Source organism: Motacilla alba, chromosome 5, assembly GCF_015832195.1.
Source record: "Motacilla alba alba isolate MOTALB_02 chromosome 5, Motacilla_alba_V1.0_pri, whole genome shotgun sequence".
Taxonomy (NCBI): domain Eukaryota; kingdom Metazoa; phylum Chordata; class Aves; order Passeriformes; family Motacillidae; genus Motacilla; species Motacilla alba.
The window spans coordinates 39385993-39408952 of NC_052020.1; the positions used below are offsets into that span (position 1 = coordinate 39385993).

At 46.6% G+C, this 22960-nt stretch overlaps 1 long non-coding RNA gene across 1 annotated transcript; it reads left to right on the forward strand.

Moving 5' to 3' along the window:
- Positions 1-7013: 7013 nt before the first annotated feature.
- On the forward strand, positions 7014-22755 carry LOC119701660. The gene is made up of 3 exons (XR_005257131.1): positions 7014-7034; positions 21938-22024; positions 22709-22755. It is a non-coding gene; the product is annotated as an uncharacterized LOC119701660 (long non-coding RNA).
- The last annotated feature ends 205 nt before the right edge of the window (positions 22756-22960 follow it).

A 22960-nucleotide genomic window follows, 5' to 3' on the forward strand; every position in this document is an offset into this window, starting at 1 on the left:
GAAGCCTGCCAAAAGAGTTATCAGAGCCAATGGACAGTCAAAATAAAAATGGATTATTCAGAGGAGATAAGGTTCTGGAGAAAAATTAAATTATAATTTTGCTCTGTGCTCATTGTAGAAGAACCTAAGAATATTCCCATACTTATACTTGATTTTGTGAAAGATTTATCGGAGGGTATGTTTCAAGCTGAACATCTGTAAAAAAGGTAGTGAAACAAATGGCTAAAATAAAAACATTGAACAATTGGACTGCATTGGACTGCATTATATTCATCCAAGAGTTCCAAGAGAAGTCAAGACTGAAATAGCTAAGCTGCTTACTAATGGTTTCTGTGTAACATTGCATTTAGAAGGGCTTTAATAACAGAAACAGGAAAGATAGTTAGTATGCCAATTAAAAAAAAAAACAAAAAACAAACAAACAAAAAAAAAACAGCCTGAAAAATTCTGTAGAGCTGCTGAGCAATGAGCCTGTTCTCTGTACCAGCCAAGTTAGTGAAAACTTTGAAGAGGTGAGCTACTGGGTGCAGGGAGAAAATGGGGTACTGTGAAAGATAGCAGAGCCTTTCTAATGAGAACTCCTGGCCTCACACATGGTTTGGAGTCCTGTGAGGAGTCAGCAAAGCATGTGGACAAGAGACATTCAGCTGGTATTTCCTACTTGGATTTCTAAAAAGTATTCAACAAAATCTGTGAGCAAAACCTCCTGAAGGAACAGTAGAGTAAGAGAAGTTTTCATGTGGATAGATGACACTGCATTAAAGACAGGTCTCTGTACGACAGAACAAAACTATTTCTTGGTGGATTGAGTCAACATGCAAAGTTCCACAAGGATCTGAATTGGAGCCTGTGGACTGAGAGAAAAGGTAGCAAAATGTCACAATACAAAGTGAGTGGGTGGTACAATTTGATGCGCATACATGCAAAGTGTTTTAAATGGGAGATGAACAATGCATTTCAACCACACAGGAACAGCCTAGCTGATTTATCACTTGGGAACAAGCTCCTGGCATAATAATAGTTCTGTGAAAACCTCAGTTCAAGGCTTGGTAAATGAGCAAATCGAGTGTTAAGAGATAAGAAATAAGAGCAAGAGAATAAAAGCAGAGAGTGTCATTATGGCACGGGATAAATCCATGGTGTGCCAGTGCTTTGAATGTTGTGTGCAGTTCTGATCTTTAGAAGGACAGAGAGCATCATAAGAGGTTCAGACAAGCAGATAAATGTTGGGAAGTGTGGGACAGCTTCTAGGTCAGAAGCGGGTAAGTTAACTAGGACTGTTCAGCTTCACAGACACAAGTTACGGGAGGTTTCTTTCAGTGTAAGAATGATGTACAACAAGCAAAACTTGGGGAAACGTGGAATAAAACCAGATTTGACAAGGTTGCTCATTCCGTGTTGTGGGTACTTGTAGAAAACTTTTTTGCCTGATTTTGTGGATACAACAAGGGTGTGTGTGTGTGTGGGGGGGGGGGTGTTGTTTTGTTTTTTGGTTTTTTTTTTGGTTTTTTTGAGATGAAAACTCCAGAAAACAAACACAAGCAAAAGTAGTGAGGAGTATTAAATACACAAATATACCCTTTGGCTGTGCAAGTCCTGATTTTGAAATTTCTGGGACCTTAGGGAATACTATGGTGACACAGCACTACACACTGACCACTGGCTTTGTCCTTACTGCTTCCTTTAAGTGGTTGCTACCAGGTAGTGTTAGAAGACTGTGGCTGATAACAGAGAGGAACAAAAGCTTGATTTCATCAAATATGACTATTTCTATGTGGGTTTGTAGGGATTTAGCTGAACTTTCGCTCTTTCCTGTACTTCCATATTATAATGGTGTTTGAATTTGTTTAAATTACCAGAAGATGTGACCTCATATGTCCGTGCACCTTATCTGTTCTGATCTTTTGCTGATAAGGTTGTTCTTTGGAGCTGCATCCGGGAGCCTTTCCAGGCAGAGGTAGGCTGGTGACCCAGCGAGGCGCTGAAGTGAAACCAACACCACCCATTCTCCTCATTTGGAAACAGCGGATGTTCACAAGGGACCTGGATATTATATCAACAGGATATCATGGGAAAACAAAAGAAGGCTGTAACTAGCATGTGGACAATGTATCTTTATCATTTCCAATTAAGGAGCTCTTGTTCTGTGGAGTGGTGTCCTGTCCCCTGCCACCCCCTGGCATCTTTAGTCTGCACAACAGATTTTCAGCTCTTCTTCACTGATTTGATTTGACCTCTGTTTTTATACAAATGTTTTGTAACTTGGACTGTTGGCTATGGACAATCAGCTGCAACATTAAAGGATTAATTTTCATTCTGATTGCATTGCATCTTCCACTTGGTAAGGATTGAGTGCTTTTTAAATAGTCCATCTTGAATCTTCTCATGCTCAGAAGGAAGGGAAGAGAAACCAACTCATAATATAGTATTTATCTGGTTTTGTTTGCAAAATGAAATATTTTCCCTGAATAGGTAATGGTATTGCAAAGGCCATAAAATACAGTAGCAGTGTTAGTCTTAAAGCATAAATTCTGAAAGGTACATGGAATTCAGATATTGTGAGGGTATTTGGGTTTTTAAATAAAACATTATTTTGACACTGCTTTGAAGTATTGGGTGCTTCAGCATGAGAGTGATGAAGTTCATGCTATGAAGCACTTGAATTCTAATAGCAGGAAAAATAACAGTTGCCAGTAGCACACGGGAGAAGGACAAGCTCTGTGGCAGCATTTAGGCATGTGGTATGGCAGTTGAATTAAAATAGCAATGTAACCTAATGGTGATGTGTCACTAACCTCGAGGACAGGAGGGAAGATAAAACAAAGTAATTTGCTGTCATTACATAAGAACTGAGTACAAAGCCAAGAATGGGGTTTCGGCACAGATAAGGATTCCACTCCAAGACTTTCAAAGAATTCAGGTCTTCAAAGCTTTAACTACCCATGGGCCTCTCAGATCCTCCCATCCTCTTCATTCTCTCCCCCCTCCCCCCATGGCTGTGGGGTTTTTGCTGATATTTGTCAGCAATTTCCAAGTGGCACAAGCCTGGGTCCCTTGGCTGTGCCTGTGCTCCTGAATCAAAGAGGGTGGGAATCAAGCTTGGGCATTTGACTCCTGCTTTTCCACTGTGCTCTGCTACGGAGTAATGATTCTGTTTCTGAAACAGTGTTGGCATGCATCCGCCAGCAATCTCCAAGGTGATGGTTGGGTGTAGCTCAGAGGGTAGCATGTGTCCAATGAGCAGTGAGCAAGACTGACCCCCTCCACTCTTCTGGGTGATCCAGCAACATCCCAGCAGGTTTCATACTGTCAAACACATCTCTGTGCTGCGGCACATGACAAGTCGTTTAGCTTAATGTTGTAAATCATCCCTCTGGGTGGTGGCACAAGCTCTCCTTTATTAAAATCTACCTGTTTGAAATAACACTCCTGAAATAATCCTTATTTAAGACCACGTGTAGTTCGGAGGTGACCACCAGCCTGGTGCTGTGTGGTGTGGATGGGTGAGTGACTGCCCAGCCCTTCACCACAGAACAGTTCCTGGCCCAGCTTCACTTGGCATTGTAGATACTGCCTGTGTCAGGCTATAAACAAGCTCTGGCAGGTTAGAGGATTTACCTTGTGTAAGGGTTGTGTAACATGTTCAGCGCTCCAAAAGGAATCCCCATGATTGCAGTGTTTGATAAATTATCTCCAAATCATCCTAAATACGGAGTGGGGTTTAAGGCAAACACGAACTGATGTTTTTCACTGAACGGCAGACATGTGGCTGTAACTGGTGGGAAACATGGTGAAATTGCACACATGGAAACATGTTATTCTACCTGCATGCATATTTTCAAGATCTTTCTTTCTGTCTGGGAGCTAAGTCAAGGGGCGTGACAGGCTGATGGGATGGTCTCCATGCTTTAAGAACCATGAAATAATAGTCACATGAGCTACCTATTCCTCATCCCTCAGAAGGGATGATCCTGATTAGGAACATTTATTTGAGAAAAGTTTTATCCATATTCTACATACCTTTAGGTTCCAAGGGCAAATGCTTCCCTGGATGATAGTCCCGACACATTCAGTCAAGACCTAATGAAATTAATTTTGTTGTTGTTTTACTCCTTATTGCAGAAAGGTACTACAGGAATGCAAGACTCTTCCTCATTACACCAGAATAGTATTAACATGGCTTCTTCATAAACCTGTCATATAGTTATATCTCATTTACATAAGTCAAGATTTGCCAAGAAAGCTTTAGCACTTCAGAATTGAGGGGGTTCTTTTCATATATTTTAGAATGTATAATTTGAGAAAGATTTTACTGTGCAAGTATTTTCATGCCAAAAGTAAATGCAACTTATTTGCTTATTCCTTATGGAGTAGATAAGGATGGTTCTGGAACCAATGAGATGGCTGTGGAATGGTGATACTTCTGTGTTTGCAGTAAGTGCCAACCTATTCCATTTGCTGGATATATGGAATGGAGTGTAACTCCATGCAGTCAAACCGAGCAAAATCTCTCTTTTCCAAATCACTTTATGACCAAAGTCAGCAATATTTTTCCACTCTGTGCCACTTTGTCACTTGCTGTTGTATCATCAGAGAGCAACTGTGGCTGAAGGTCTAAACGTCGGTTGGGTGCATGTGAGAATGGTTATCATAGCTAACTTAAGGCACGTGTAGGAGCACAGGGAATGACTTCACAGCTTCCAATCTTATAATAAATATAGCTTAATTACTGGATATTGCATGACAGCTTGTGCCCTGCAGGTGATCAGGCACAGAATGTGGTAAGGACCGGCTCTGACTTCTAGGTTTGTATTTCCTTTTGAGATACATTATGCACTGAAATAATCATCTGTGTTTAAGAGAATGAAGTATTTATTATATAATGATTTCCACCTGAGGATCTCTGAGCTCTTTATGGGCACTAATGATTGAAGTGTTCTGTTCTACTTTGCAGCTTACCATGAACCATTCAAAGCAGCATCTGAGCACTTTCCCATTCATCTCAAAAGTGACTAATACACAAATGTGTGGTTGGCTCCCCTCTCCTCTCCCCAGCGGATATTGTGTTGCAGTGTGTTTGTGCTACAGGTGTAAGCAGCATAGCTTGCAGTCTGAATGGGCAGGTGCTAAAGGGTCCTTGGCCTTTAGGGAACTCATTCTCCAAATTTTGGAAAATTGCATCCCATGCAAAGGCCAATATTACATTATTGCAGAGAAGCTACAGTTTCAGGAGATCTTCATTCACGTCATTCTGTTTTATTCCTGGCTTGTACACAGTTACTTGCCTGACCTCTCAATTAAACGGTTCAGGAAGTTACACTGGCACAATGAATACATTTAGGTGGGAGAGTTAGGCTGCACTGAATCCCTGACCAAAGTTACTGCAGAACCAGTCAAGTGCTGTAGCTGACAGAACTGTATAAACTCCTGTGGAACAGCACGTCCAGGACCTAAGTGATTTGCCTAAGCTCAGTTTGGAGTGTTCAGTCTTCAGAGCATGTGCTAAAATCCTCATGTTTTACCATGAAAATGGTGAAACACTGCAGCAGGTTGCCTGGAGAGGCTGTAGAACCTCCAGCCTTGGAGGTAATCAAAACTGGACTGGCTGAGGCCCTGAGCCACCCTCTGTTACTGACCCTGCTTTGAGCAGGGATGGGAAGGGCGGCCTTCAGAGACCCCTTCCAACTTCTGTTGATGTACTGAGTGTATGAATGGCTGGATCATCTGTATCACAGAGAGCCGAGTAATGCCCTGGTGGTGTGTGTGAAAGCAGCTGAGTGGTAACACACAAGGTTTGTGGCAAGGAACTACTCCAGATGTATGAAATGTCTCTATGTTTATGCATGAGCATCTCTACGATCTGGATGTCATGCTCTGACAGATCTAACTAGCAATTTAAAAGACTGTCTTTGCTGTCTACAGTGTGTTGCTAGCTCTCCTGGGTGACAGCCTCTACTGTACCCTTGCCCATGCCCAGAGCTATTAGCTAACCAAGTGACTGAGGAAAGGGGCTTGTGCAGATGCCCAGTGACAAGGACTGACATTCCCATTCTTCTTCTGCCTCCCCTGGAACAGATGTGTTAGCCCAGAACAGGAGAACAGGGTGGAGAGGTTTAGATGGGAATGCCTGTAACCACCCCAGTCATATTCACCCCAGAGTCAAACCCCTGAGGCAGCACTTCTAAGCTCAGCCACCTGTAAACCCAGATTTTTGGGGTCCCAAGGCATCCATCTGCTGGGGTTTCTTTTTGCCCTGTGTCTGATTTTCCATATGTGTCATTTGTGGATAAAGTTCTATAGTTTAAATCAACATGCTGTTATTTATACTGGAACTGACAGCAGCATGCAAATGTCTTTGTGGCCTTGGTGCTCATTTGCACAATGGATGTGAGCATTATCCTGACCTGCTTCAAAGCTGACCAGTAAAATGGCCAGCGTCTCCTGGGTTTTGGCAGGTCCTTTGTCAGTGGAAGAGTCTTCATGCTTCCTGGGATTTCATCATCCCAGCGCCTGGAGTCATGTGGTTATGTAAGAATTTAAATTTCGGTTTTTGTTAAGCGTGTGTTTATATCTCGAGATCAAAGGGGACAGTTGGGCAATACGAACCTTGTAGCCCCAGACGCTTGAAGCAACAGAGTCCCGTCCAACGCTGACAGCAGCAATATCGGGAAGATCACCGGCGATGTGGGGATCAGGCTCGTGGGCCGGCACCCGTGGGTGCAGCCAGCTGGGCAGCCGCCTCCGCCCGACCCCCCGGCTGTAGGAAACGACCCCGGACCCTGCGTCCCTTGGCCAGGTCCCCGAGAGAGTCGCCAGCCGCGCTCCCGGCCGTCTGCTCGGCTCCGCGCTCCGCGCTCCCCGCTCCCCGCTCCCGGCCGTGCCCGTGCCCGGGGCGCGCATCCCGCAATGCCCTTTCTTGGCCCGTGGCTGGCCGGGGCCCTTTCCCGCTTCCCTGGGCTGGGCATTCAGAACTTCAGCGCTGGGCGGTCCCGGCATGCTTCTGCAGCCTTGCAGGAATGCTGCTGGTCGGGTGGGTAAGTCTTCATTCCTCGCCTTTCACTGCTCCCTGCTGGTCTCCGGGAAGGTGAGCACGGGGGAGGAAAGCAGAGGCGACTAGTCGCGGCTGAGGAATATTGATTCAGGGTGCTCCGACCCCAGAGATCTCTGCTCCAGCCACCGGTTGAAAGCAGGTCCAACGAGAGCGTGCTGCTCACTGTGTTGTCCAGTTGGATTTCGGATATCCCTGGGAACGGGGTTTCTACAACATTTCAGGGCGAGTTGATCTAGCGTTTGATCAGTCTTATGGTAAACAGTCAGGATCCTGGGGACATGTTCTGAAGAGTTAGAATTTCCTTGCTGCTTTGCCAAACTTTTAGCAAATGCCAAACACTCTTTCAGTGAGATGGCTCCTCAGCCAGGTGGCACCCAGTACTGTTTTAGGGCGTTCTCTCCCAGGTGAGGGAGCTGCATTTGATTTTTTTTTAATGAAATTGTTAGCTATTCCTCCAGCCTATTTGGATTCCTCCAAGTGGTAGCACTGCTCTCTAAGCATGTCAGACACTACCCCTGATTTGGTGTTGTGCACTAATTCACTGTTTGCAAGCTTTGTCACACCATTCGGGATGTTACTAAGGGCATCACAGAGCCTTTAAGAGATGCCACTAGAGTCCACTGGTTGTCACTTGGGCTTTGTACTGCTGACGACTTTGAGTGTGATGATCCAGATATCTTCCAACCCACCTCATTATTCATGAGGCAAATATGTGCCTCACTAATTTGTCTCTAAGCTTAGTGTTGGGGTAGGTGGCTATGCGAGCTTAGCTGAAGTCAGTTATTGGCTCAATGAGAACCAAAGAGCTGATGCTCCATCTCCAGTGCAGCAGCCTGCTTTGCCAGGACCCTCTAGTCCTTTCTGCAAAACCCCTCTCCTAGTCACTCACCTGATCCCATCTCCCATCTGCACTGACAGCGCTCTCAGGCTGCCCTCCTTCCTCTCACCAGTCTGCTTTCCCATGACTGCCAAGCCTCACAAGGGACCTGGGCGGGACCAAGTAGGCAGGTAGACTTTTCATGGGATGGACAGGTTGTTGGTACATGGCCAGACTTGTTCTCAGAGTCCTTTGCCTTGCTGTGTATCTGCTGTGCAGTCTGATAATTGAAATACCTTTTGATGAATCTTGTTCTTAATCCTCTCAAAGATGAACATGTGCTGATATTGAGTCTAGTTTATCTAATGAAGCTTTGGATAGAGTGGTCTGTTCCTGTAAACACCATACAGACCAGGGGCCTGGCAACCTCTTATCAGATTTTGCCCTAGGAAATAGTAAAAAGTCAGAGAGACTGTAAAGTTGGATCTGGCAGGGGCTGTGGGGCTGGGATCTGGCACTTGTGGGAAGTGCTAAGAACTAAAGCACACCACACAAGGGGCTTGGACAGCACAGGCTGTGCTAGTCAGGGACGGAGCCTTGCTTTTGTTTATTTTACTGTTTTTTGACTATTTGAGCTGTGTTCTGCAGGAAGAACTTAGAGAGGTTATGGGTTAAGCCTGTCTTGGGCCAGTGAGAGAGCCCAATACTGAGCAGTTGACAGGGACTAGCAGGGGTGTCTTGCTGTAATTACTGTGCTGGATGTTCAGGTGGCACTGAAGCTGAAGGGTTTGCAGGAGGCTGTTGGGTCTGCAGTTTCTAAGGCAGTTCCAGAAATAGTCATGCTTCTAGTTGTTTTTCTTTTCTTGCTCTCATCTAGGAAACATGTATAGGTTTAAGCTAATCTGATCTCTCGATTTCCCTTGTACCTAACAATCTGCTATGTCCAGCTGCTCACCATGCCAGATCAGAGAACTAACCCTGAGTAGTTTGAGCTACAATCCCTTTGTTGCACTTGTTTGGGTTGATCAGCCGTTTGTGTCCTGTCTCCAAAGAGGCCCATGGAGGTCCCTCTTCAAAAACAACATAACCACTTTAATTATTTTACTTTTAGTGAGGACCATCTTTCTTCACCCCTACCTGCTGACATTTTGCACGTTGATGGCAGAGCAGTGTGAGTTCTGGTCTTTGCAGTAAGACAACCATTGCAGTGGTTGCAGCCATGCAATAGAAATTGCCACTGTTGTGCTTGTAGTGGTGAGCAATTACCTGAGCACTTATTCAGCTACAGAGTCTCACCTGTCTTACACTCTATTCTGTTCTCAAGTCCTTCAGAATAAAAAGGGAGGCATAGTGAAAAGTACAAGCAGTAATAAATGCTGCCTCTAGTTTTGTTGATGCTCGGAGCAGGGGCACTTTGCTGTGCTGAGTTTCCTTGTGAGGGTAATAGTCCTTGAGAAATTGCCTTCCTCTCCTGAGGAATGTCAGGCATATTCCTGGCCTTCCCTATGGGAGCCCTGTGATGGGAGTTGCCAAGCTATGTATGCAGAAGTACCCCAGCAACTCTGAAGGAGTTGGTTTTGCTAAGCAGGTTTAATAGCTGCAGTACCTAAGGAGCCTCCTCTGTTTGCTGAGCCTGACAGGAAGGTCCTTCTGCTCCTGCTAATGGCCTCTGCCCAAATCCCTTGGTACATGAGCTAGCTCCTGTCAGAGCTGGAGAGCCTGGGCGAGTCCAGCCAGGTGTTTAGATAATGCTTCACATGGAGCAAGCTTTTCCTTTGCTTCTCTCTACCCTGCAAACCTTCTGCTGACAGGCAAGATATTAAAATAAAGACTGTGTGGCCCTTATTGATTCTATCCAAGGCTTTTCTTTTTTTTCCTGTGCAAGCCTGACACGCAAAGTCTTGCACTGGGCTTTTAAAATCAGGCTCTGGATCAAGTTTTGCAAAGATTGTGTGCAGCTGCAAGATTGCTGGAGGGTTTTTTATCCTCACATCAGATGGAGCTGGGGCAAAAAAACCAAAAACAACAACAAAAAAAAGCCAAACCAAAACAAGGGTAAATCACAGAGCCAGCAATTTTCTTGGCATCTCTGGGATTGTGGCTCCTCCTGCCCCTCCAGTCTTCAGAAATGTACTTGGCAGAGCTGCCCGCATAGAAAAACAAATGCTTCCCAAACCAAAACAGAGTTGGGTGTTGGTAGTGAATGGGCCAACACTGCGTGCTGCCGTCATCTCTGCCCACTGCCAGCATGTTGTCATAGGAACAGCTGGATTATTTTACAATCCAGCTGTGGAGCCAATTCTCCAAAGGAGTAGCCTGGAGGGAGGAGAGAGGGGCAGGCAGAAGGCAGCACTGCTGTGTTTTCTGGTAACTGGAGGGAGGAGGATTATTAATGGAGGGAGGGAGGGAAGGGTTACCAGTGAGTGCCATCTTTCACAGCCTGAAACCGCAACTAGCCATTTCCAGCTAACTGACTGCTGTTAGCTGCATCTGGGAATTACAGGCTGCCCTCTGGGAGAAGGGCGGTGAGGAAAATGGCAAATCTTTTTGTGTTGAGGCTGATAATGTGTCTCTCAGCTTGCTGTCCTGAAGAGACCATGACTTGCCAGCTGTGGAGAGTGCTGGGCACCTGTACAGGTTCCCACCACCCAGAAATTTGTAGCTGATCAACTAATGGGGTCAGTTTACCACGAAAATGATTCATCACTGTTTCTCTTGCCCTCTTCCCAATGTTTGTTGCCCTCTTTACTTTCCGGAAGCTCCTTGGATCCTGTTTTGAGGCTGCAGAGCACGGAGAGCATTGTAGGTGCCTAAGTAGAGGTTTGGTCTTTGTGCTGGTGGAGGCTGTCACACAAAAGTAAACACACCTGGTCCGATGGAAGAATGTTTGCTCTTAAGTGAACTCCAGGCCTTGCGGTTTAGCAAATCACACTGGTTTTGGGGCTTGATGAGTACCCACAATGAAGATATGATGACAAAAGCCAGGAACCTGCAGCAGCTGCGAGAACAGAGCCCTTTGCTCTGATACAGCGGGGGCTGCTGCTCTTCTGAAGGGGGAGTCCAGGCAGAAGGAATTTGTCGGCGGGCAGAGTGCTCCTGGCCCAGGGAGAAGTGAGAGGAGGCAGGGAGGCTTGGCTGGAGGCGTTAACAGGTCACTGCTGTGCGTGTCCAGGGCGTGGGTACAGTCGTGGCGCCTGAAATGAGGCGGCCCCCCATCCCGTTCCCGGGTCCAAGTGCCGAGGCGCCGTCCCGGGCCGTGGTGGTGAGGGCGGCGGGGGCTCCTGCGAGCGTGGCCGGCAGAGGGCGCGGGCGGCGGCCCGGGAGCACCGGCCCGGCCCGGCCCGGCCCGGCTGCTGCGGGCGCTCCGGGGCTGCCGGGCACGGCCGGGACACGGCCTGCGGGCACCGGCACGGGCAGAGACCGCCGGCCCGGCCGCTGCACTCCCGCAAGCCGGGGAAGCAGGGGGCGGGCAGCTGCCCCTCAGCTCCGCCAGCGTGCTCTGCACGCTTGGCTCGAGTTCTGCTTCCATCAGTCACAGGGAGGGATGTTCGAGCAAGAGCTGGCCGTGGGTCATTGCCAGGAGAGGTGAAGGAACCTTGCTTTCCCCTTGCCAAGCGATGTGGCTGCTCTGACAGGCATGGCTGGCTTGAAGACCCCTTCGCTCTGTGTGTGGACAGCGCCAGGTTGGGGGAGTGTTGATTTTCTGGAGGTTAGGAAGGCGCTGCAAGGGGGATCTGAACAGGCTGGATTGATGGGCTGAGGCCGATGGTACGAGGTTTGACGAGGTCAAATGCCAGGTCCTGCATTTGGGCCGCAACAAGCCCTGCAGTGCTACAGGCTGGGGGCAGAACGGCTGGAAAGCTGCCCAGCAGAAAAGGGCCTGGGTGTGCTGGTCATCAGCAGCTGAGCATGAGCCAGCGTGTGCCCAGGTGGTCAAGGCCACTGGCATCCTGGCCTGTGTCAGAAATAGTGTGACCCGCAGGACTAGGGCAGGGATTGTCTCCCCATACTTGGCACTGGTAAGGCCACACCTCGAGTCCTGTGTCAAATATGGAGCCCTCACAACAGGAAAGACATCGAGATACTTGATGTATCCAGAGAAGGACAACAGAGCTGGTGAAGGGTCTGGAGCGCAAGTCCTATGAGGAGCACCTGAAGGAGCTGGGGTTGTTTAGCCTGGAGAAAAGGAGGCTCAAGGGAGACCTTTTTACTCTCTACAACAACCTGAAAGGAGGTCATAGCGAGCTGGAGGTCAGTCTCCTCTCCCAAGTAACAGGTGACAAGCCAAGAGGAAACAACCTTGCACCATGGGAGATTTACATTGGGTATTAGGAAAATTTCTTCACTGAAAAGGTTGTCAAGCATTGGAACAGGCTGCTTAGGGAAATGTTAGAGTCACCATCCCTGGAGCTATTTATAAGACATGTCGATGAGGTTTTTAGAGACAAGGTTTAGTGATGGACTTGGCAGTCTTGGGTTTATAGTTGGACTCGATGATCTTAAGGGTCTTCTTCAGCCTGAACAATTCTGATTCTCACATGCAGTTTTTGCCAGCGCTGGAAGGGCAGGTCCAATTTTATTCCTTGGTTTTGAAGTGGGACAGGTAAGAATCACAGAATGCCAGTGATAAGAACCACATGCCAGAATGCCATGTGAGAAGACTCTCACATAGTGATTTGGCCCTTTGTCAGAGCTCAGAAAAGATACTGAGCCTTTTCCCACACTTCACTTGGCATTTTTGTTTATCTCACGTAGGGGTTGATGCTGTATGTGCATCTCCTCGACTAGAGTCCAGGAGAGATTTGAAAGGGCAATACCTGTTCTGTTCCTTATTGGTTCTTAACATTTTAATTAAATACAAGTCAGATTTGCAAAGAAATATTTTTGGCACTGCAGTACCTTCTTCCATCCCTCCTTTCTCCATTCTTCTGGCTCCTCCCAGTGGTCTCTGTTGACCCTGCCAGTGAAGACTTGCAGTCCCCTTTAGGGGCACAGTTGGTAGGACCTTGAGTACTCATATCCAGCACACAGCTTTCAGCATGTGTGCTTCTTTACCAACATCTCCAAACTTGTCAGAGAAGCTCCAGTGAGAACTGGCAGCTTTAAATTATTTTCAGGATTTGGACTAGTGAAGACACCTGTTTGAAGAAAATGACTTCTGGGCCTTTTTAGTAGTGCAGTTCTGGACCTGGCTCCTGTTCTAAAGGAGTTATTTGCAGATGAAAATAGCAGATGAAAATCTTGTAAAATATACAAAGAAAATGCTTTGCGTGGTATCTAAACTGCCACTCCAGTTAATTCCACATTCTTGAGGAGATAGAGAGATTCCTCTTTTCTCATTTTATTTTTGGTCTCTACTGCTTTGGGGACAAGTTTAAGGGGGCAAACTGCAGGCAGTGACTAATGAAGTGTCTCAGATGTCTTTCCATTATAAGACAGTCACCAGTGTGGAAAATACTGCTCTTCTTCTGAGGGGAATTTTGTCTCTTGCTTTCTGCTATAAGGAACCCACTTTCCTGTTCTTCTTTATTTTAGGCTTCAGCAGAGAAGGAAGATTTAGGGGGGTTTTAGGCAAGTCAGAAGGAACTTTTTTTTTTTTTTTTTTTTTTTTTTTTTTTCTAGAGCTTCAGCAGCTTCTCATCACTGTGGTGCTGAGGGAGATTTTCTTTCCAACTTATCCCCAGTGTCAGCTGTTACATATTTACCTGACTTCATCTCCCTTGCAGCCTGTCACGGTGGTGCTGCTGTGCCATCACTTGGTAAGACTTGCCAGCTGTGTGGCTGTTGTGGATAATCTGTTGAGTGATTTGGCCAGAGCAGTGGCACAGGTCAGTGCAGTGCAACAACAGCAGTGCAGCCCCAAGCCTGCTGATACGCAGAGAGGCAGCTGGTTCCAGTTTGTGGAGCAGCTCTTGTGATGTGTGCAATGAGAGCAGCAATTGCTGCTCCCTAGGTTTTGCATGGATGCAGTGTAGGATCTCTGGTTGCTTGTGATATAGCTGTATGGAGCTTTTACTTTTCAAAAGGTTGGTGTTGATAGATAACAGGACTATCCACCAGTAGAAATGACTGAATAGGAGATAGGGAAGCTGGAGCAGAATATGGGATAGAAGCAGAAAGAAGAAAATAAAATTGATACAGGGTAGCTGTGGGAGGGAAGGGGAGGTGGGACACTGGCTTTTATGGGGAATTATTAGTGTGGGTCCAGGGAGGAGTAGCAGAGAATTGTCCAGTGGAATTACTTGATCCAAGTTGGCACTTTGAGGGTGATATGTGGTGGCTGGAATCCAGTTCTGCTCCAGGAGTTCCCCAGCAATTCCAGATCCCTGGTAAGGTGAACCAAGACCTTTAAACGAGGCACTCAACTAAACGTTCAGCACTCAGGCTGCTGTGCCCCTGCTCCTGACAGTGGTGCTGGTGATAGTGTGGGAAACAGGCAGCAGTCAGAGCGTGCTGCTGCCCAGCTCCTTCTGCCTTTCAGGATCTTTCTCTTCTTAAATGGTCCTGTGTGTTGTTCTTGTGGCCAGTGAGGGATCCTATGCTTAATGCTGCATTCCCAGAAAATAAGCAGTTCAGCACTGAACCAGTGCTTAGCTGCACTCTCAGACAGAACTGCCCTTGCAAAAATGAGCTTCAGCACTCCAGTGCATTGTTTGACTGGGGGTTTCCCAGACTCCTGTGTTTGAGACTCTCTTGTAAGGTGTCCAAATGGGGTTTTTTATAGGGGTCTTCAACACAGTCCTGCAGAGCCCCTGAATGTCTTTGTTGTCTTGAACCCCAAACATAGATAGGTGTGATGTTGCTGGCTCTTGGCGTTTGTTACCCATCCAAGCATCAAGTATACCATTGGCATTCCAGTTGTAAGGCATTAAAAATAATAATGTATCATGTCAGAGTTGATTCTTCTTCCTCTGATTCCAAGAGTTTTTCTGCTTGCAAGCATTTAATTTTCCTAAGCTAGGCTTCAGGCTTTTGGTTGTGGTGGGGTTTTTTTTTTGTTTTTTTTTTTGTAAGTAAACATGATCAGGTCAGTTTGACCCTCTAGTGTAGTCATTAGCTAGTAGCAAACTTATTGGAATCACTTGATGATAAAAAAAGTAAGTGATCAAGTGAAGACTTTTAGACATTTTCCAAAAAAACCAAACTTGTCTTTACTCATCATGCTTACAATCTTGGTATTGCAGTAATGAAATCCTGTAAAAGAGAAAGGCTTAAAAGTATGGACAAATATGAAATTAATTAGCTTGCTGTCATTGTCCAAGCTGAATGAAGTGCTGAAAGAAAATAAACATTCACAGTGAAACACAGCATGGATCTAAACAAATTCTTTTAGCTTTAGTAATAATCTGTAGGGCTTCCTTACTAAACTAATGACTGGAGAATTTTTTATTTTAAAGCTGGGTTTGTGCTCTGACACCATCAGCACTGAAGCTGTGCAGTTGAGCATGGACCTGCTTTTGCCACAGAGGTGAGACTCTCTTCTGTCAAAGTGTTTCTTTTTGCAGGCAATCATGGCAGCTGCATGTGTCTACTAAGCATGCAGCTGCACACGTAGTTTTTGATTTGGACTCCTGACTTTGAAAGATCAGGCCATGAAAGATTATGGTTTTTAAATTTGCTTTGGAACTAGTATGATCCCTGAGAGTGCCTTCATTTCCAGAAGTAGCTGGTCAATGGATTTTTCTTTAGATAAAGAAATTTGTATACTCTGGCCTGAGTGGAACTTGTCAGCTGCAGGAAGGATTGTAGCTGCAATGATGTGTGCTGTGGAGTTCCCAAGATTCCCATCTCCACCTTCGTTTAAACATCCCCCAGCCCTGCTATAAACAAGTGAGAGACACTCACCCTGCACTCTGCACCCTGGCTTTGAGCCAGGCATATCAGAGCTCTGGCTGGAGACAGAAGGGGAGAACAGAAAATAGTGTCAACTCGTGAATCATCTCAGTGAGGATAGACACCCGCCATTAGCAAAACCAGACAAACCTGGGGGTGCTGCTTAATAAGCAGTTTATTTCTTGTCCACGTTACAATGTGCAAGTGAGTTGCAAAGGCAGCAAAGCACCAGCTGCCTGTGCTCCATGCACAAAGGGCATCTTCTTGGCTGGTCCTGTTGCAGCAAGATACCTGTGGGGCTGTGGATGTAGTGTATGAGGCTCTTGGCTGGTTTTGGATGGTTTCCTAAGGTGACAAGGTTTATGTAATCATGCTGTTTTCCATGGGGCCCTTCTGGCAACTTTTGAACAGGTGGAACAATTTCAACCAAATTTGAGATAAGAGCAGAAATTCCCAAGATTGTTACATTTCTACAGGTTTTGTGAGGTTCTACAGGTGGACAGCAGAATCAGGCCTGGTTCAGTGCCATGCCATGGAAAAGATGGAGAGCGCAGCTGTTTTGGACCCTGGTCTGGCAACCATGTCCTGGGATGTACAGGCACCCTGTAAATACAGGGGGTGTGTGTAAGTACCACAGCCAGCACACACATGCATCACAACCAGCCAGAACTGGGGATAGGAGAGGTGGGAAGAGGAAGCCAGGATCAATGTCGTGGCGCAGAAGCGTTCAAAGGCAGGGGACACCAGTATGGGAACTGGCTCACCTGCTGTATTCTTCTGTTCCAAGATCCTTATCTAGACTAGCTTGTGCTTCTTAATACTGGAAAGAAATCTTGACAGTCTGTGCTCATGAGTGAAGATTTAGATACACCTCTCTGCAGCTTCATGCACTTGAGAATAAGTCTCTCTTGGTTGGCTGCATTTTCTAAGCTCTTCTTTAATCAGGCTTGAACCTTGAAAGCATTGCCTGTATCCTGAGGGACTTTGCAGGGATTTAGGTGCAACCCATCAGCTCTTGGAAAGTTTTCAAGGTGGCATGGCTTCTTTTTGTGGGAAGTCTTCACTTCCTGGTCTATATATGCTGTCCCCTTGCATCAGGTTTATGGGTCAACAAAGACTAGGGTGGTGCTACATAGTAGCTAAAGTTTCTTATGGGTACTGCTTATGAATTTCAGGAACCATAGATTTTGCTTTATGGAGCACCTTCCTACATTACTCTGGGAAGGCTGCAGCTCAGTTTTGCAAGTTGATCTGGTGTACAACTGTTGCCACTGGATCTTTGAGATTATTTGCATACCTTGGGAGCTCCTCCTTCATCTGGGCCACGCTGCAGTGCGTGCCATCTGAGCTGATTTGCTGAGTTGGCCGTGTGCTCTGTGACTCTGGGGTCACCTTGACTGTCCACCCTCCTCTCTGGATCTGGAGTGCATGGCCTCTTGTCTGTGGTTCAAGGGTGTAGCCAGCCCCCTCTGGTTGCCATGCTCCCTGTTTCTGCAAGGTTATACAAGGAAAGCTGAAACTTTCTTGCCAGAGGCAGGGGAGCAAATTCAGTCTCTGGCAGACCTGGAACAATGAACAGCTTGGAGAAGGTGTGCTTCCAGGACACATGCCAGCACTGAACCAGCACCAGTGGCAGGTTTACAGAAATGCCACAGGCAAAACGAGAGCTCTGGCAATTCACAGGCTCCCTGGGTTTGACAGGCAATCATCCAGCCTCACCTCTTGTGTAAGACTGGCCCCTTCATTTCAAGTAGTTTCCTCTGTCCCACACCCAATAATATGGGCTTGCCAGCAGTGCTTTTGGGAGGTTAAGCAGCCTCAGTGCAGAATCCAATGGAGACAGGGAATCTACCGTGTGCACGGATTGATCAGCCGCACTCCACAAAGCAGTGTTTTAGTTCTAATCAGAGGTTGCCTGGCAATGGCATCCGGCTGTGGTTCCCGTTCTTCCTTTCTTCAGGAGATTAAAGACTTTTTGAGTAGTCCATGTTTACTCCCTGGGATTACAGTGGAATAAAGACACTTTCTTCTAAGCATTTGAGACCCTAAAGAGGCTAAGCGTCTGTGGGGCAAATAGTGCAGCTCTCAGCCATTGCAGTCTCTCTTCCTCCTCCATTCCCCGGTGGTCAACATCCCTTTTAAAGTAGGGAAGTGATGCTTTTGCCAGAACTGTACACTAGTATCCATGTACTTTCTTTACCCCTACCCACTATGTTCTTCTCTGACTGTCTGCTGTGAGGACTCAGGCTGGGTTTTTACCCATATTCCCAATGGGAAGTGCTTGGGGCTATTTTATATGATGCAAGGTGCATTTTGAATCAGAGGGGGATAAAACCAGCAGTAAAAGAAAGTCTCTTCTGAGTTGTAAAGACCAAAAGGAATTAATCACTGCAGGGAAATGGGCCTTCTTGTCTACACAGAGGATGGGAGAGAGAAAAGGAAGTGCCTTAGAATGGGGAAAGGAAAGAAAGGTCCTTGCAGTGTCCCTGTCAGTACTAAAATAAATCTCTGAAGAGAGAGAGGGGGGAAACAATAGTGGCAGAAAGCTGCCAGAGTGATGGAAGAGCAGAGCTTTAGGAGCAGATCTCTTCCTGGTGGAAGGCTGCCAGCTCGGGACCTTTGTGGTTAGTTTGCTTTGGTGAACTCAGTAACTTCTGGCATGCACTTGTCTTTCCCATCCGTGGACTGCTTGCTAAATAGGCAGAATGGTGATACCGAGGGCAATATCCTAGCAGGAATGTAGCTGAGCCAATGGATCAAATGCTGGATTTGAACTAAGCCAGTCTTGTTTTGGAGCAGCTAAACTGTCTGGTGGGCTGGAAAAAACTCTGGGGAACCTTGACTAAGGTTGCTAGAGAGCAATGTAGCAGAGAGTTTCCATCCAAAAAGGATCCAGGCAACATGTCCTTACAGTAAACAGAAGAAAGCCTTGCAATTCTCTGATTCTTAAGCTTAAGGGGGAGTAGATGAGGCTGCTGGGAGCAGGCTGACAGCCCTGGGATGTTTTATACTGACAGAGCACATCTGTAGAGCAGAGCTGCCAGGCTGTCATGCAAACCCACTGGGGGACACTTCAAGCACATGCTGTCTGCAACTCTGGGGCTCCTCACACCTTCCTGGGCGTGACTGAAGGCAGGGAAGCAGGTCAACCATCAGCATTATTAACAGCAAATCTGACATCTGTCCTGGCCAGTGGAACAGCCCAGGCATTTGGTTTGTTTATTTTTCTTCTGCCTTTGGCACTTTTTCTCTCCACAGAAGGCGCCCTGAGTGCGTTGCTAACACACTGCTTGGGGTAAGCACTAGACGAAACTTCCACTATTTTGAGGAACCCAGCTCAGGCAATTTTTAATGACTGCTGGTTTTTTGTGACTCTTGGACAAATTGAAACTAAAACCTCTTCGCTGACACACTGTTTTTGTCTGTTCTGCTGGTAGGCTGCTCTGTGGCTGCAAATCTCCACCATACCCAGATTCTGCTCTCACTTGGCCTAATTTGACACTCTGAGCTAATTTCATTAATGTCAGGGGAGACTTTTCCTCTTTATGCTGGTGCAGAGCTAGTTTGGACATGAGCCCCACCATACCTAGAGGAGAGCTGCAATTATCAAGATACATGCAACAGAGGTTCTGGAGTGCAGAATGTGAGCACATCACTACTGGGGACTAGAAAAAGCTGCTCTCCTTCCTTCAGCTTGCAAGTAGCTTTGCCAAGAGCAGGTTTTCAACTTTTGAGCTGTTAATTTGACCAGGACTTGCTCTGCAGCACTAGGGAAACAGACCTTTGCATTGACCTTGGCCTGGTTGGAGATATCCTTCAGAGGCACCCGCTCTCCTCCTTCCTCTTGCTACTTCCAAACCTACCTATCAGCATCCTAGTGCCTAGCATCATGAGCTACTTGTTTTCTTGGTCTTAAAAACAGCGGGACTCAGAATGTTAGGCTCTTTGGAGCAATTACAGTCTATTTTTAGCTGAGCAGCTTTTGAGAGCATTTGCTTAGGTATAGGTACAGTGTCCGGGGATGAGGTCTTGGAGGCTCGTGACTGCTAACATGCTGAACAGAGGTCTGGTGAGTCTGGCAGTGGGGTTCACTGGTCTCTTTGGGGGTGTTACAGGGAGGGGACTGGGGTGGGTGTAGCTGGTCATGTGTGTCAGCAGCCAAAACCTGGTGTTGTAATGTCTGAGACACTCTGACTTTGGAAAAGGCCCCGATGATATCACCCTGCAGAACTGTTAATAATGCAGGAAAGGAAATGTTCACAAGGCTTTTCCAGATCTGTAATGGAGAGGAATTAATACTCTCTCTTCCTATGCCCATTATTCTATTTGGAAATGGCTTCTCTCACCACCAGGCATCAAAAGGGATGGTTCTTTCCCTTTTTTTATTCTTCTCCTTGCTGTTGCAATCTCCCCTCCACATGTGGCAGTGAGTGTTGAGGGCAAAGAGTATGAGAGCAGTAGCTCTTCTGCACGAGCTCCCTGTGAGGACATTGAACTCTGCATACCACCCTTCAGTTTTGCTTAATCCACTTCCAGAAGAGATAAACAAGCAATGGCGCTTTTAGTGCTGCCACAGAATATGCAAAAAAGAGATTTAGTTCTGCAGGAGCTCTCCCATGCTACTTCTCCCTTGTGGCTCCTCTGTCTCTGCAGTTCTCCATACCCCACACCAACCCAACATGACCACCAGCCCTCATCAGAGCCCCTTCCAAATCCTGCAATGGAGGCTTGCTTGACTGCAAGATATTCCTTATTCATTTTGGCTCTAGCCTGCTGCTTCAGAAAGCATCTCTTTCCTGGAAGTGGGGAGTGATACCATGCAGAGATTGCTTAGTTGCTCTCAGCTCTGCTTTTTTATCACAATCCACCCACTGTCACAAGATCCTTGGGAGAGTGGGAAGTAAAAGTCCAAAGCTGGAGCCAGTTAATGTGAATTAAGTGAGCAGTACTCCACATGGCACAAACATGAGGAATTATGTCAACCAGTGACTGCATGAACTAGGCAATTATCTCTGTGATTTTTCTCAACCAGAATGTGAAGAAGAACTTAATGCAATAAGACTTACAGACTGACTGAGCTGGTGTGTTGCACTGAGAACAAGTGAAAATAAGGCCTGTTAATCTGCTTTGCTGGGGGAGCTTTCTCTTGTAGCCAGCTGCTCATTGCCAATGCATAGAGACTTGCTTTCCCCTTCCCTAGTGCATGGGCTGGTCTTCCTTCTGCCATCTGTGACGGATGAGATCAGTGTGGAGCTCCCGCCCTCCTGCATGCAAGAGAGACAAAGTTGTGGGCAATTTGAGAAAGGGGCAAAGCAGATAACAACTGTGGCTTTCACAAAACTTCATGTCCTGGACTCATCGATTCCAGCATGGACTTGCCTGCCAACTGGCTGAAAAAGGACTGTGATAATTTGTTTATGCTTGTAAGCAGCAACTTCTAGCAATCAAGGTCCTACTCTTAGAGAAACAGAAAAATAAGAGAAGGCATTGATTTTCTAATAACTTTCACTAATTTTTGGAGTGCAGCCCCAAGGACAGCAGTGGGTTGTAGGTCAGGCAGGGGGTCTGTGTTACGTTACGCTTGAGAGAAAGATGCCAGTGGGATTTTCCTCTTGAGGAGGGGAGTGAGGATCTCTCTTGAACAGTTTACCAAATATTGTGATCTGAACTGGAGGAAATTGAAGGTGTTGACAGACAGGGGAGATAGATTGAACACAATGCTAACCAGTTTAGCCAAAAGATGACATAGGTGGGGGAAGCATCACTGTCTCCAAACATCTGTGAGGAGATGGGGATTGCGTTAGCAAAAGGGGAAAATTTAGACTTAGCATCAGGAAAGTACTTCCTAGAAGTGAGCTGTGTCTCCACAGGGAGGGGGTGGGAGTCCCATATCTGGCAAGATAGAAACAGCAATAATAATGAATCTGATTACTTGCTATGTAATGATAACAAATAATGTAAAATGAGTCTTGATAAAGAGCTAGATTTCTCTGATAGCAACCAAATACACTAGCCAGGGATGAGCAGGGTGGGACTTGGCAGGTGTCTGATGCTGACAAGGGTGCACCTGGGAGTTCTGTTGACTTCTTTGAGCCACAAAGCCTGTATTTATGTTTTTGTTCACTTAATACTTTAGAGCAGAGATAAGTTCAATTCCTGGCCCTTTCTCTGAGGTTTTTCATTTGAAGGAGAATTCTGGTACAGCAGTGATCGGTTTGTGCTTTATTTGCTGGCAGTGGGATCCCAGAGACCTGCCCCCACCAGCTTGATTCATTCACATGCTGCTTGGAGTGGAAGGATCTCCCAGCAAAGAATGCAGAAAGGTAAATTTTTGGTTGGGAACTGTTCTATGAGATGAGCCAAGGGCTGGAGTGGGGTCTTAAATGGACAATCACATCCAGGAATATGTGAGAATCATCTCCTCTGAGATGTGGCCAAGATCCTAGACCCCCTGGCAAAGGGAGCTCTGCCTACAGAGCAGGCAGAGTTGTAGATGAGGAGAGCAACTTGGTCTGTGGACCCAAGTGAGCCCCCGACACCCAGACTACAGAGCCGAGCCCCTGGGTTTCTCTGAAGCTGCTTTCTTGGAAACAGACTAGCAACAATCTCCTATTAATACACCACTCAAAAAGATGGGGCTAAGGGCAGTGGTTGGGGGCTTTTGGTTTTGGTGACTGATGAGGCCTTGATTTGCTTTGGTAGCCCAGGAGCAAGATGGCAGCATTTCATTTTCTCTCCAAACTTAAAGCCTTGGTTTTGTTTAGCATGGTTTATAGTGCCAGCCCTGGGGTGTTAAGATGTGAAAAGGGAATGCCCTTCACCTGTGCCCTTACACTTAGTCTGCTGATGATTATGTCCTAAACAGTAATCATAAAATAATAGGAAAATTATGACTGAGGAGGTGCTGGGAGAACTGTGCCACTCCTGGTGCATCACCTGCCCCACAAGTGGAAGAGGAAATGGGTGACTCAGGGCCTGGGAGCACAGCTGTGGCACTTGTTTTACAGGGTCTGGTTTCAGAGTGGCTGAATGCTCTCCATGGGGTCAGTCTCTGTCCACAACAAGCTGTGTGAGGGCTGAAGGAGAGGAGTTTCCAGCCCTGCTTTATAGCAGCCCTGCAGCACAAAATTGTCAGACCAGAAGCACCTGACTGTGCAAATGTGAGGCATGGGCAAACATGGGGAAAAGAAGACAAGAAAATGAGCTGGTGATTGAAGACATTTTTTACCCTGAAGCACGTTTGTTGGAGTACACAAGGA